Genomic DNA, 15,000 nt, shown 5'->3' on the forward strand with positions numbered 1-15,000 from the left:
CCTCCCTGCGCTTTGCGCGCGAACGTTCCCTGTTCGCGCGGCAAAGCCTGGAGGAGGCACGGCCCCGCAGCGTGTTCGAGCGCCCGGTCTACGGGACACCCTGCTTACTTCGAGGGCAACAAGCGCAACGCAAGGCTGCGATCTCGCGCACTTTGCGCACGGCTGGAGAAGCTTTGCTGGCCGGCTTTCGCTCCTCGTGTTTACCGTGCGTTAAAGTTGCGCGTCCGTGGCTCTCGCAGCTCTTGCGCGCCCGGTCGCAGAGAGGAGTACGCAACCTCGACCGCACTTTCCCTGCAGGCTTCCTTCCGACTCGAAGTCCTGCGGCGGTCTCAACGAGGTGCCACATCCTCAATGCAGTCGGTCGCCCCCGTTTCGGTTGGGCTCTGGCACGACGGTCGCCACCGTCTCGCCCTTGAGTGGCCGCTGTTGGCGCTCGCTGTGAGGTGTTCAGCGTGCTGTCCGTGTTGCCGACGCGGTCAAAACGAGTCGACGGCTCACGTTCCCTTGTGCGCCGAAGGCTCTCTTGATATGTGATCCGACCCTCAGACAGACGAAGCCAAGGGAAGACCCAAGGCCGCAATGTGCGTTCAAAGAATCAGTGCTCAGTGTGTCCTGCAATTCACACCAAGTCTCGCAGCTGGCTGCGTTCTTCATCGACCCGAGAACCGAGTGATCCACCGCTTAGAGTCGTGAAAAAGTGTTTGTTCAATTCCGTACAGTCAAAACCAAACGTTTCTGGCACTCGGCCAAACAGTGGCCAAGAAGGGCGCTTTTCAGCGCACGCTTGGACTCCAAAACTCTGCCGCGCCTTTTTCGGCTGCCGCAAATCGAGCAAACGGTGTGTTTCGGACGGCGTTTCGCTTTCGCTACTTGCGAGTGCTTTCGTGGTCCACCCCTCTATAAATACTCGGGAGGCGTCGAAGCCGGTTCTCCAAGCCGGACCCGTAGGTATCGTTGTGTGCTCGCTCTCATTGGCCCGCCTAACCAGAAAATGCCTGCGGTACACCCATTTGGATAAGAGTGCACGCAGATGCGGGCCTCGACGGCTACACATTTCCTCGGGCGGCCGCCTCCCGGCCTCCGTGGAGCGCGGGATGCACGGTCCCATCGACAAGCCTCTCCCGTTTTTACCGTGGCGTCGCGGTTCACCACGGCAGGCGGGTCGGTCTCCTCCGCATAAAAAGGGGGACCCCCGCTTTTTGTTCCACGAAATCGCACAAGCTTTTTTCGCATCCACGGTTTGCCACCGCACACCAAAATGCCGATCCGGCTGCCTACTTTAGCCAACAGGTGGAGCCAGGCGCGCCGTACTTGCGCGGCACTTCCCACGTCCACCGAAGTCGGTGCCAAGGACCACTTTCGGCGCCGGAGCCGCGTACGAGCCTACTCGAGGCGGAAGAACGAAGCCAGCAAGGGCCTGGCCGCAAGTGCGTTCAATTGTCGGGACGTCCAAGTCCCTCGTTCTTCCGTGCTTCCTCTTTCGGCAAGTCGTTGCGGCACCTTCCCAAAGCGCGCAGACCCGCTAATCGCGACGAGCGCGACGTGGCCGTGCCGCCTTTCCCTCGGCAGCAAGCAAAACGCCTGGCAACGTCGACGCTCCCCTAACCGCGATCTCGCACCGTGTTTCGTGTGGCGAATTCAAAAGCCGGCCGGCGCTGCTGCAACCATTACGGTCGGTACGCATACGCCGCGGAGGGCGGGACGGTCATCGGAGCGTGCGGTTCCTCCATCGAGTACTGCGCACCTCGGCCGTCGCATCGCCGTGCCATGACCGGCCGCGCGTCAACGCGAACCGGTGCCAGCGAGATCCCTCGCCTGCAAGAACCGACCGGCAGCCTCCGTCACCCGAGGACGCGGAGGCGCTTGCCGCGGACGGCGGGACGGTATGCACTGGTGCACAGCGGACCCGTCACATCGCCAGTTCCTTGACCGACCGCCGACGCTTGTGCCGTTCCTCTCGTACTTGGCAGTCGCCGCGCGATTGTCGGGTCTCGTTCTTGCACGCTCGAACGGTCGGGAGGGCACTCGGCTGGCGTTTCGGGAACGCGCAGCCTCGCCTTCTACCGACGTAACCACGACTCGCCGTTCGCGCTCCGCCGCTCCTGTTTACAGTACTAGGCGGTCCCGCAGCGGTCGGGTCGCGCATTTCGAGCGCTTCGAGCCACGGTGCAGTGGCGGGTCGAAAGCCGACCTATGAGTGCGTTGCGCCGTTTGTACCCGCGTCCGCCACCTGGCCGACCGTCCAAGGTCGCGGTGTTGGCGTCCGCTGGGCGCAACAATTTGTCACGGGGTGCCGCTCCACATTCAGGCAGCCCCGTGGGGAAAAGCCGACCCCGCGTCCAAACGGGGTCAGCGGCAGAAAGTGTCGGGCGCAGACGCAGCTGAGGCGCTCACCCTTCACAATCCGTTAATGATCCTTCCGCAGGTTCACCTACGGAAACCTTGTTACGACTTTTACTTCCTCTAAATGATCAAGTTTGGTCATCTTTCCAACAGACCGGCGCAACCGAAAGGCCGCGCCGGACATCGGTCCGAAGACCTCACTAAATCATTCAATCGGTAGTAGCGACGGGCGGTGTGTACAAAGGGCAGGGACGTAATCAACGCGAGCTTATGACTCGCGCTTACTGGGAATTCCTCGTTCAAGGGGAACAATTGCAAGCCCCTATCCCAATCACGAAAGAAGTTCCACGGGTTACCCAGTCTTTTCAGACAGGGATAAAGACACGCTGCTTCCTTCAGTGTAGCGCGCGTGCGGCCCCGGACATCTAAGGGCATCACAGACCTGTTATTGCTCTGTTTCGTGCGGCTAGGAGCCGCTTGTCCCTCTAAGAAGGTTGTAAGGTGCTGGGAACCCCGCACCTATTTAATAGGCTAGAGTCTCGTTCGTTATCGGAATTAACCAGACAAATCGCTCCACCAACTAAGAACGGCCATGCACCACCATCCACCGAATCAAGAAAGAGCTCTCAATCTGTCAATCCTCCCAGTGTCCGGGCCGGGTAAGTTTTCCCGTGTTGAGTCAAATTAAGCCGCAGGCTCCACTCCTGGTGGTGCCCTTCCGTCAATTCCTTTAAGTTTCAGCTTTGCAACCATACTTCCCCCGGAACCCAAATACTTTGGTTTCCCGGAAGCTGCCCGCCGAGTCATTTGAGTAACTCAGGCGGATCGCTGGTTGGCATCGTTTATGGTCAGAACTAGGGCGGTATCTGATCGCCTTCGAACCTCTGACTTTCGTTCTTGATCAATGAAAACATTCTTGGCAAATGCTTTCGCAGTAGTTCGTCTTGCGACGGTCCAAGAATTTCACCTCTAGCGCCGCAATACGAATGCCCCCGTCCGTCCCTCTTAATCATTACCTCGTATTCCAAAAACCAACAGAACAGAAACGAGGTCTTGTTCTATTATTCCATGCAAGTTTATTCAGGCGACTCGCCTGCGTTGAGCACTCTAATTTTTTCAAAGTAAAAGCACCGGCCATCTCGAGGCACACAATGAAGTGCACCAAGAAAGAACCGGCATGATGTTCAGTCCGAGCCGTCGCATCGGGTAGATGCACTACTCGTCTGGAACTGAGATCCAACTACGAGCTTTTTAACCGCAGCAGCTTTAGTATACGCTATTGGAGCTGGAATTACCGCGGCTGCTGGCACCAGACTTGCCCTCCAATTGATCCTCGTTAAAGGATTTAGAGTGTACTCATTTCAATTACGGGGCCTCAAAAGAGTCCCGTATTGTTATTTTTCGTCACTACCTCCCCGTGCCGGGAGTGGGTAATTTGCGCGCCTGCTGCCTTCCTTGGATGTGGTAGCCGTTTCTCAGGCTCCCTCTCCGGAATCGAACCCTGATTCTCCGTTACCCGTAACAACCATGGTAAGCAAGTAACCTACCATCGAAAGTTGATAAGGCAGACACTTGAAAGAAACGTCGCCGGCTCGTGGCCATGCGATCAGCACAAAGTTATCCAGAGTCACCACACAATACGGGCCGAAACCCGATCGATCTTGGTCTAATAAAAGCACCCGTTACCCAAAGGGCTCCAGGCTCACTGCATGTATTAGCTCTAGAATTGCCACAGTTATCCAAGTAGGAAGAAACGATCTAAGGAACCATAACTGATTTAATGAGCCATTCGCGGTTTCGCCTTATTTCGGCATGTACTTAGACATGCATGGCTTAATCTTTGAGACAAGCATATGATTACTGGCAGGATCAACCAGGTAATCGTTCGACTGCGCGTCCGTCCTCGCCTTCGGCGGGCCGGACGCAGTCTGTGTGCGGCGGAGGCCACCTTCAGGCGCCCCAACACGCTTATTTTGCACTCCGAGATGACGGCGTTCGAGCTCGCTACGGCACAACCTTCCCGAAAGACGAGTGGGAGCCGTGCGGCAAGAAGCACGTTCATGCTCGCTCTTTTTCGTTGCATCGACTCGGTCGCGCCGTGCGGGTTGCCCAAGCCCGCTGCACTGTCGGTGGACCGGCCGGAACTAGCAACGGAGCCGAGACTGCAAAGCCGCCAGACGACGGGTCACGCCCGCGTCTTCGGCGCTTTCGCATCTGAATCGCCCGAGGACGACACGGAACACACCTCGATATCGTGGTAAAACGGCACCGTCCGACAACCAGCCCCTAACGCATCAAGCGGATGAGGCTGCAGACGACTGCCGTGGATTCCCCTGGAGCAGACCCGAGGACACGCTTGACGAGGCCGAAGCCCGCCGCATATCAGACACCCGGTCGCTTTCGCGTACGCCGCTCACGAGAACCCCCACATAATAGCAGCGATAAGTACCCAGACCTCCTTGGGCACTAATACGAGCGTACTCGAGAAAATTTCACCGCGGGTGTGCCCCGAAACGTGTGGCACGTTGAGCGTGCCACAAGTCTACGTCGCTCTCAAACCCGCCGAGGTCGTAGAATTTGCGACCCTACTCACGAAATTCCCACCGAGGATACGGCCGCAAACGTACCGCACCTTGGGTAGGCCACGAGTTTGTGCAACACTACGCTGACGGCACAGCACCGAGGTCGTGCGCGCACGCACGGGAAAATTCCGCCGCGGTTTCTGCCGAAAACGTGAGGCACCACGACTCTCCGCAAGTTCGCGTCGACTGCGAAAGACCGAAGTCGTGAACGACGTGTCCGCTACTCGCCGCCGACACGCTGGACACCAAACGTACAACGACTCGACGGCGTCGTAGAGGCCCACGACGCGGTTTTCCTTAACGACGTCTCGGCGTGGCACCGACAGGTTAGAACGGCCGACCAACGTTCCCTGTCCGCCGTTCGGCTCAGTCGAAGGGCTCGGCGACTTCGGCAACGCTGCGAAGCCGCACGGTGACGCACGCCATGTCCCCATTTTTTTTTTTTTTTCTTTCTGCGTCTGCCGGGGTGCCCCTATAATAGCAGCGATAAGCACCCAGACCGCCGTGGGTCGCTCGCCCCGGCTGACGTGGTTTTTCGTACTCCTGCGGCGGTCGCCGTCAAGCACGTCCAAATACGCTACTTTCGTGGGCGCATTCACGCTCTTTCGCTTCGCCGGAGTGCCAGCACTCACTCTGCCAAAAACGGCGAACATCCGAGCGGCGGTTCCCACTTTTGCGTCGGCGTCGCAAACCCCGCCCCGGCAGACGAGGTTTGCCGTACTCGTGCGACGGTGGCCGGCGGGCACGTCGAAAGACGCCGATATCGTGCGCGAATTGGCGCACCTTGGCTTCACCGGAGTGCCGCCACTGACTCCTCCAAAAACGGCGAAGATCCGAGCGGCGCTTCCCACTTTCGCATCGGCGTCCCGAACTCCGCCCCGGCTGACGCGGTTTACCGTACTCGTGCGACGGTCGCCGGCGAGCACGTGGAAAGACGCCGATATCGTGCCCGAATCGGCTCCGTTCGGCTTCGCCGGAGTGCCAGCACTGGCTCGGCGAAAGACGACGAACATCCGAGCGACGGTTCTCACTATTGCGTACGCGTCGCAAACCCCGCCCCGGCAGACGCACTTTGCCGTACTCGTGCGACGGTCGCCGGCGAGCACGTAGAAAGACGCCGATATCGTGCCGGAATCGGCCCCGTTTGGCTTCGCCGGAGTGCCAGCACTCACTCGGCCACAAACGGCGAACATCCGAGCGGCGGTTCCCACTTAGCCGTCGGCGTCCCGAACTCCGCCCCGGCAGACGCGGTTGCCGAGCTCGTGCGACTAGCGACCGCGAAGCCGTCTCGCGACGCCGCTTTCGTGCGCGGCTCCCACTGCGACCTGGGTCACCCGAGGTCGACGAGCAAGAAAGAATGTCGAAAAAAAATTTTTTTTTTTTTGCGTCTGCCGGGGTGCCCCTATAATAGCAGCGATAAGCACCCAGACCGCCATGGGTCGCTCGCCCCGGCTGACGTGGTTTTTCGTTTTCCTGCGGTGGTCGTCGTCAAGCACGTCCAAACACGCCACTTTCGTGGGCGCATTCGCGCTCTTTCGCTTCGCCGGAGTGCCAGCACTCACTCTGCCAAAAACGGCGAACATCCTAGTGGCGGTTCCCACTTTTGCGTCGGCGTCGCCAACCCCGCCCCGGCATACGCGGTTTGCCGTACTCGTGCGGCGGTGGCCGGCGGGCACGTCGAAAGACACCGATATCGTGCGCGAGTCGATGCTTCTTGGTCTCGCAGGAGGGCCGCCACTCACTCCTGCAAAAACGGCGAAGATCCGAGCGGCGCTTCCCACTTTTTCGTCGGCATCGCAAACCTCGCCCCGGCAGACGCGCTTTGCCGTACTCGTGCGACGGTCGCCGGCGAGCACGTCGAAATACGCCGATATCGTGCCCGAATCGGCCCCGTTTCGCTTCGCCGGAGTGCCAGCACTCACTCGGCCAAAAACGGCGAACATCCGAGCAGCGGTACCCACTTAGCCGTCGGCATCCCGAACTCCGCGCCGGCTGACGCGGTTGCCGAGCTCGTGCGACTAGCGACCGCGAACGCGTCTCGCGACGCCGCTTTCGTGCGCGGCTCCCATTGCGACCTGGGTTACCCGAGCTCGACCAGCAAAAAAGAAGGTCGAAAAAAAATTTTTTTTTTCTGCGTCTGCCGGGGTGCCCCTATAATAGCAGCGATAAGCACCCAGACCGCCGTGGGTCGCTCGCCCCGGCTGACGTGGTTTTTCGTACTCCTGCAGCGGTCGCCGTCAAGCACGTCCAAATACGCCACTTTCGTGGGCGCTTTCGCGCTCTTTCGCGTCGCCGGTGTGCCAGCACTCACTCTGCCAAAAACGGCGAACATCCTAGTGGCGGTTCCCACTTTTGCGTCGGCGTCGCCAACCCCGCCCCGGCATACGCGGTTTGCCGTACTCGTGCGGCGGTGGCCGGCGGGCACGTCGAAAGACACCGATATCGTGCGCGAGTCGATGCTTCTTGGTCTCGCAGGAGGGCCGCCACTCACTCCTGCAAAAACGGCGAAGATCCGAGCGGCGCTTCCCACTTTTTCGTCGGCATCGCAAACCTCGCCCCGGCAGACGCGCTTTGCCGTACTCGTGCGACGGTCGCCGGCGAGCACGTCGAAATACGCCGATATCGTGCCCGAATCGGCCCCGTTTCGCTTCGCCGGAGTGCCAGCACTCACTCGGCCAAAAACGGCGAACATCCGAGCAGCGGTACCCACTTAGCCGTCGGCATCCCGAACTCCGCGCCGGCTGACGCGGTTGCCGAGCTCGTGCGACTAGCGACCGCGAACGCGTCTCGCGACGCCGCTTTCGTGCGCGGCTCCCATTGCGACCTGGGTTACCCGAGCTCGACCAGCAAAAAAGAAGGTCGAAAAAAAATTTTTTTTTTCTGCGTCTGCCGGGGTGCCCCTATAATAGCAGCGATAAGCACCCAGACCGCCGTGGGTCGCTCGCCCCGGCTGACGTGGTTTTTCGTACTCCTGCAGCGGTCGCCGTCAAGCACGTCCAAATACGCCACTTTCGTGGGCGCTTTCGCGCTCTTTCGCGTCGCCGGTGTGCCAGCACTCACTCTGCCAAAAACGGCCAACATCCGAGCGGCGGTTCCCACTTTTGCGTCGGCGTCGTAAACCCCGCCCCGGCAGACGCGGTTTGCCCTACTCGTTCGACGGTCGCCGGCGAGCGCGTCGAAAGACGCCGATATCGTGCGCTAATTGGCGCTCCTTGGCTTCTCCGGAGTGCCGCCACTCACTCCTCCAAAAACGGCGAAGATCCGAGCGGCGTTCTCCACTTTCGCATCGGCGTCCCGAACTCCGCCCGGGCTGACGCGGTTTACCGTACTCGTGCGACGGTCGCCGCCGGGCACGTCGAAAGACGCCGATATCGTGCCGTAATCGGCCCCGTTTGGCTTCGCCCGAGTGCCAGCACTCACTCGGCCAAAAACGGCGAACATCCGAGCAGCGTTTCCCACTTTCGCATCGGCGTCCCGAAGCCCGCCCCGGCAGACGCGGTTTGCCCTACTCGAGCGACGGTCGCCGGCGATCACGTCGAAAGGCGCCGAATTCGTGCACGAATCGATGCTTCTTGGTCTCGCAGGAGGGCCGCCACTCACTCCTGCAAAAACGGCGAAGATCCGAGTTGCGCTTCCCACTTTTTCGTCGGCGTCCCGAACTACGCCCCGGCTGACGCGGTTTACCGTACTCGTGCGACGGTCGCCGGCGGGCACTTCAAAATACGCCGATTTCGTGGGCGCATTCACGCTGTTTCGCTTCCCCGGAGTGCCAACACTCACTCTGCCGAAAGCGGCGATCATCCGAGCGGCGGTTCCCACTTTTGCGTCGGCTTCGCAAACGGCGCCCCGGCAGACGCGCTCGTGCGACGTACTCGTGCGACGGTCGCCGGCGAGCACGTCGAAAGACGCCGATATCGTGCTCGAATCGACCCCGTTTCGCTTCGCCGGAGTGCTGCCAGTCACGGCGCAGAGAACGGCGAACAAGTGTTTTTTTTTTTTTTTCCTAGAATTTGTGTTATAGAAGGCACATTTGATATCGGACGATAATTTTCAACTTTATCACGCGCACCGATTTTCGTGTAGAGGTTTGCAAGTTTATGGGAATTTCTCCACTTGGAATAATGCGATTTAGTAGTACTACGAGAACTTCATGGATGTACTCAAGGGTACGGGGCAAGTCAGTTACGTCAACACCTGCAGATTTTTTACACTTCAAACTGAAAATTGTTGGTTGTGAGTCCTCGTGTGATATTAAAGGCCGATTCGCTAACACATAGAACAAAGAAAGAAAGGAAGAAAAAACGCCCGCGCTCGCTCAAGAAACCTGGGTTCGCAACAAGTGGCAACAACAAGCAACCGAGCGAGTGCGCCAAAACCCGTGGCGGCCGAACAAACGCGAAGTCCCAACCGCGTCAGCCGGGGCGGCACGGGACAGGAAAAATCACTTCAGCCGGGGCGGCGGGGCACCGAATAAACCTCGTCACCTCGTCGCAGGATAAAAGAGGAAACAAAAAGTCTAAACAGCGTCTGCTGGAGCGAATGCGTAATAAAACAACAACAACAACAAAAAAAAAACACCCGCGCTCAAGAAGTCTGCAATCCTCACAAAAGGCGACTGTGACCGAGCAGCGTCAGCCGGGGCCGTGCGGAAACGGAAAAACCGCGACTACCGGGGCGTCGAGGCACCGAAAAATCCACTTCAGCCGCGGCGAAAAAAAAAACAAAAAGAAAGACGGAGGGGGGGGGGGGAACCACGTCTGCCGGGGCGAAGGAAAAAAAAAACGCGTCTGCCGGGGCGAGCCCGGGTGCGGCACCACCGGGAAAACTGTGGCAAACAGACATGGCGATCGAGTGAGTGGGCCGCCAGCCAGGCTCAGCCAAAAAGTGCAAAGTCCGAACTGCGTCAGCCGGGGCGGCAAAAACCGCGTCAGCCGGGGCGGCGCAAAAAACCGCGTCTGCCGGGGCGGCACGAAACCGCGTCAGCCGGGGCGGGGCGAAAACTGCGTCAGCCGGGGCGAAAAGAAAAAAAAAAACGCGTCTGCCGGGGCAAGCCCGGGTGCGGCACCACCGGGAAAACTGTGGCAAACAGACATGGCGATCGAGTGAGTGGGCCGCCAGCCAGGCACAGCCGAAAAGTGCAAAGTCCGAACCGTGTCAGCCGGGGCGACGCAAAAACCGCGTCAGCCGGGGCGGCGCGAAAACCGCGTCAGCCGGGGCGGCACGAAACCGCGTCAGCCGGGGCGGCGCGAAAACTGCGTCAGCCGGGGCGGCGCGAAAACCTCGTCAGCCGGGGCGAGCGAAAAGGGGGGGGGGGAACCACGTCTGCCGGGGCGAAAGAAAAAAAAACGCGTCTGCCGGGGCGAGCCCGGGTGCGGCACCACCGGGAAGACTGTGGCAAACAGACATGGCGATCGAGTGAGTGGGCCGCCAGCCAGGCTCAGCCCAAAAAGTGCCAAGTCCGAACTGCGTCAGCCGGGGCGGCAAAAACCGCGTCAGCCGGGGCGGCGCGAAAACCGCGTCTGCCGGGGCGGCGCGAAAACTGCGTCTGCCGGGGCGAGCCCGGGTGCGGCACCACCGGGAAAACTGTGGCAAACAGACATGGCGATCGAGTGAGTGGGCCGCCAGCCAGGCACAGCCGAAAAGTGCTAAGTCCGAACTGCGTCTGCCGGGGCGGCACGAAACCGCGTCAGCCGGGGCGGCGCGAAAACCGCGTCTGCCGGGGCGGCACGAAACCGCGTCAGCCGGGGCGGCGCGAAAACTGCGTCAGCCGGGGCGAGCCCGGGTGCGGCACCACCGGGAAAACTGTGGCAAACAGACATGGCGATCGAGTGAGTGGGCCGCCAGCCAGGCACAGCCGAAAAGTGCTAAGTCCGAACTGCGTCTGCCGGGGCGGCACGAAACCGCGTCAGCCGGGGCGGCGCGAAAACCGCGTCTGCCGGGGCGGCACGAAACCGCGTCAGCCGGGGCGGCGCGAAAACTGCGTCAGCCGGGGCGAGCCCGGGTGCGGCACCACCGGGAAAACTGTGGCAAACAGACATGGCGATCGAGTGAGTGGGCCGCCAGCCAGGCACAGCCGAAAAGTGCTAAGTCCGAACTGCGTCAGCCGGGGCGGCAAAAACCGCGTCAGCCGGGGCGGCGCAAAAAACCGCGTCTGCCGGGGCGGCACGAAACCGCGTCAGCCGGGGCGGCGCGAAAACTGCGTCAGCCGGGGCGAAAGAAAAAAAAAAAAACGCGTCTGCCGGGGCGAGCCCGGGTGCGGCACCACCGGGAAAACTGTGGCAAACAGACATGGCGATCGAGTGAGTGGGCCGCCAGCCAGGCACAGCCGAAAAGTGCTAAGTCCGAACTGCGTCTGCCGGGGCGGCACGAAACCGCGTCAGCCGGGGCGGCGCGAAAACCGCGTCTGCCGGGGCGGCACGAAACCGCGTCAGCCGGGGCGGCGCGAAAACTGCGTCAGCCGGGGCGAGCCCGGGTGCGGCACCACCGGGAAAACTGTGGCAAACAGACATGGCGATCGAGTGAGTGGGCCGCCAGCCAGGCACAGCCGAAAAGTGCTAAGTCCGAACTGCGTCTGCCGGGGCGGCACGAAACCGCGTCAGCCGGGGCGGCGCGAAAACCGCGTCTGCCGGGGCGGCACGAAACCGCGTCAGCCGGGGCGGCGCGAAAACTGCGTCAGCCGGGGCGAGCCCGGGTGCGGCACCACCGGGAAAACTGTGGCAAACAGACATGGCGATCGAGTGAGTGGGCCGCCAGCCAGGCACAGCCGAAAAGTGCAAAGTCCGAACCGTGTCAGCCGGGGCGACGCAAAAACCGCGTCAGCCGGGGCGGCGCGAAAACCGCGTCAGCCGGGGCGGCACGAAACCGCGTCAGCCGGGGCGGCGCGAAAACTGCGTCAGCCGGGGCGGCGCGAAAACCTCGTCAGCCGGGGCGAGCGAAAAGGGGGGGGGGGAACCACGTCTGCCGGGGCGAAAGAAAAAAAAAACGCGTCTGCCGGGGCGAGCCCGGGTGCGGCACCACCGGGAAGACTGTGGCAAACAGACATGGCGATCGAGTGAGTGGGCCGCCAGCCAGGCTCAGCCCAAAAAGTGCCAAGTCCGAACTGCGTCAGCCGGGGCGGCAAAAACCGCGTCAGCCGGGGCGGCGCGAAAACCGCGTCTGCCGGGGCGGCGCGAAAACTGCGTCAGCCGGGGCGAGCCCGGGTGCGGCACCACCGGGAAAACTGTGGCTAACAGACATGGCGATCGAGTGAGTGGGCCACCAGCCAGGCTCAGCCAAAAAGTGCCAAGTCCGAACTGCGTCAGCCGGGGCGGCAAAAACCGCGTCAGCCGGGGCGGTGCAAAAAAACCGCGTCTGCCGGGGCGGCACGAAACCGCGTCAGCCGGGGCGGCGCGAAAACTGCGTCAGCCGGGGCGAAAGAAAAAAAAAAACGCGTCTGCCGGGGCGAGCCCGGGTGCGGCACCACCGGGAAAACTGTGGCAAACAGACATGGCGATCGAGTGAGTGGGCCGCCAGCCAGGCACAGCCGAAAAGTGCTAAGTCCGAACTGCGTCTGCCGGGGCGGCACGAAACCGCGTCAGCCGGGGCGGCGCGAAAACCGCGTCTGCCGGGGCGGCACGAAACCGCGTCAGCCGGGGCGGCGCGAAAACTGCGTCAGCCGGGGCGAGCCCGGGTGCGGCACCACCGGGAAAACTGTGGCAAACAGACATGGCGATCGAGTGAGTGGGCCGCCAGCCAGGCACAGCCGAAAAGTGCTAAGTCCGAACTGCGTCTGCCGGGGCGGCACGAAACCGCGTCAGCCGGGGCGGCGCGAAAACCGCGTCTGCCGGGGCGGCACGAAACCGCGTCAGCCGGGGCGGCGCGAAAACTGCGTCAGCCGGGGCGAGCCCGGGTGCGGCACCACCGGGAAAACTGTGGCAAACAGACATGGCGATCGAGTGAGTGGGCCGCCAGCCAGGCACAGCCGAAAAGTGCTAAGTCCGAACTGCGTCAGCCGGGGCGGCAAAAACCGCGTCAGCCGGGGCGGCGCAAAAAACCGCGTCTGCCGGGGCGGCACGAAACCGCGTCAGCCGGGGCGGCGCGAAAACTGCGTCAGCCGGGGCGAAAGAAAAAAAAAAACGCGTCTGCCGGGGCGAGCCCGGGTGCGGCACCACCGGGAAAACTGTGGCAAACAGACATGGCGATCGAGTGAGTGGGCCGCCAGCCAGGCACAGCCGAAAAGTGCTAAGTCCGAACTGCGTCTGCCGGGGCGGCACGAAACCGCGTCAGCCGGGGCGGCGCGAAAACCGCGTCTGCCGGGGCGGCACGAAACCGCGTCAGCCGGGGCGGCGCGAAAACTGCGTCAGCCGGGGCGAGCCCGGGTGCGGCACCACCGGGAAAACTGTGGCAAACAGACATGGCGATTGAGTGAGTGGGCCGCCAGCCAGGCACAGCCGAAAAGTGCTAAGTCCGAACTGCGTCTGCCGGGGCGGCACGAAACCGCGTCAGCCGGGGCGGCGCGAAAACCGCGTCTGCCGGGGCGGCACGAAACCGCGTCAGCCGGGGCGGCGCGAAAACTGCGTCAGCCGGGGCGAGCCCGGGTGCGGCACCACCGGGAAAACTGTGGCAAACAGACATGGCGATCGAGTGAGTGGGCCGCCAGCCAGGCACAGCCGAAAAGTGCCAAGTCCGAACTGCGTCTGCCGGGGCGGCACGAAACCGCGTCAGCCGGGGCGGCGCGAAAACCGCGTCTGCCGGGGCGGCACGAAACCGCGTCAGCCGGGGCGGCGCGAAAACTGCGTCAGCCGGGGCGAGCCCGGGTGCGGCACCACCGGGAAAACTGTGGCAAACAGACATGGCGATCGAGTGAGTGGGCCGCCAGCCAGGCACAGCCGAAAAGTGCAAAGTCCGAACCGTGTCAGCCGGGGCGACGCAAAAACCGCGTCAGCCGGGGCGGCGCGAAAACCGCGTCTGCCGGGGCGGCACGAAACCGCGTCAGCCGGGGCGGCGCGAAAACTGCGTCAGCCGGGGCGAGCCCGGGTGCGGCACCACCGGGAAAACTGTGGCAAACAGACATGGCGATCGAGTGAGTGGGCCGCCAGCCAGGCACAGCCGAAAAGTGCTAAGTCCGAACTGCGTCAGCCGGGGCGGCAAAAACCGCGTCAGCCGGGGCGGCGCAAAAACCGCGTCTGCCGGGGCGAAATAAAAAAAAAAAACAAAGAAAAAAGCCCGCGCTTAATCAAAAGAAAACAAAGAAAAAAGCTTGCGCTTAATCAAAAGAAAACAAACAAAAAAAGTTCGCGCTTAAGCCTGGCGGTGGAACCACCGGGGCAAACAGACCTGGCGATCGAGTGAGTGGGCCGCCAGCCGGGGTGAGCCAAAAAGTGCAAAGTCCGAACCGCGTCAGCCGGGGCGGCGCGAAAACCGCGTCAGCCGGGGCGGCGCGAAAACCGCGTCAGCCGGGGCGGCGCAAAAACCGCGTCAGCCGGGGCGGCGCAAAAACTGCGTCAGCCGGGGCGGCACGGAAAAACGAAAACCGCGTCAGCCGGGGCGACATCAAAATGAGGAAAAAAAAAAAAAAAACTGCCTTAGGACACCTGCGTACACTTTCATGCGTTTGGGCATATCTCTCTGTAACACGCGCGCCCCTCGTTACGCGCGGCACTCTGTTTTCTCCGACACCCATATTTCGGCGGCATGTGGCACGCGCGCCCGTCCCTACGCACGGCACACCGCAGTGCTTTCTCGATATTTTTCTTTTCCTCCAACACCGTCATCTATAGGCTTTTAGTGACCTGTTGCTCGTGGCACAAGTTCGCTTGCTCTGACACCTCTTGCATGCGCACCGTTTTTGCGCACGGTGCTATGCCGCAAAGCACGGCAGTCGCATGCGTTTCTCTCAGGCACCTCTTTTTTGACACAACGCTGTGGTGCTTAGAAACACACGCGCCGCTTTTGCGCACAGAACTCCACCGTACAGCACGGTAGTCACGTTTGTTCCACACGAACAGCAGTGTGCATCGTGCTACGACACTTTGAAAGCTTTTTCTTCCGAGTCTCGACCGCGCTGTTCCTTTCGTACTTGGCGCGATTTTGGGAC

The 15,000-nt window shown here is 61.7% G+C and overlaps 2 non-coding genes across 2 annotated transcripts; both read right to left on the reverse strand.

Moving 5' to 3' along the window:
- Positions 1 to 536: 536 nt before the first annotated feature.
- On the reverse strand, positions 537 to 689 carry LOC142795360 (5.8S ribosomal RNA). The gene has a single exon (XR_012892970.1). It is a non-coding gene; the product is annotated as a 5.8S ribosomal RNA (ribosomal RNA).
- A 1,719-nt stretch (positions 690 to 2,408) lies between these two features.
- LOC142795363 (small subunit ribosomal RNA) lies at positions 2,409 to 4,223 on the reverse strand. Its single transcript, XR_012892972.1, has one exon. It is a non-coding gene; the product is annotated as a small subunit ribosomal RNA (ribosomal RNA).
- Between the last annotated feature and the right edge of the window lie 10,777 nt (positions 4,224 to 15,000).

The sequence above is a fragment of the Rhipicephalus microplus genome, unplaced genomic scaffold, assembly GCF_043290135.1.
Source record: "Rhipicephalus microplus isolate Deutch F79 unplaced genomic scaffold, USDA_Rmic scaffold_636, whole genome shotgun sequence".
NCBI lineage: Eukaryota > Metazoa > Arthropoda > Arachnida > Ixodida > Ixodidae > Rhipicephalus > Rhipicephalus microplus.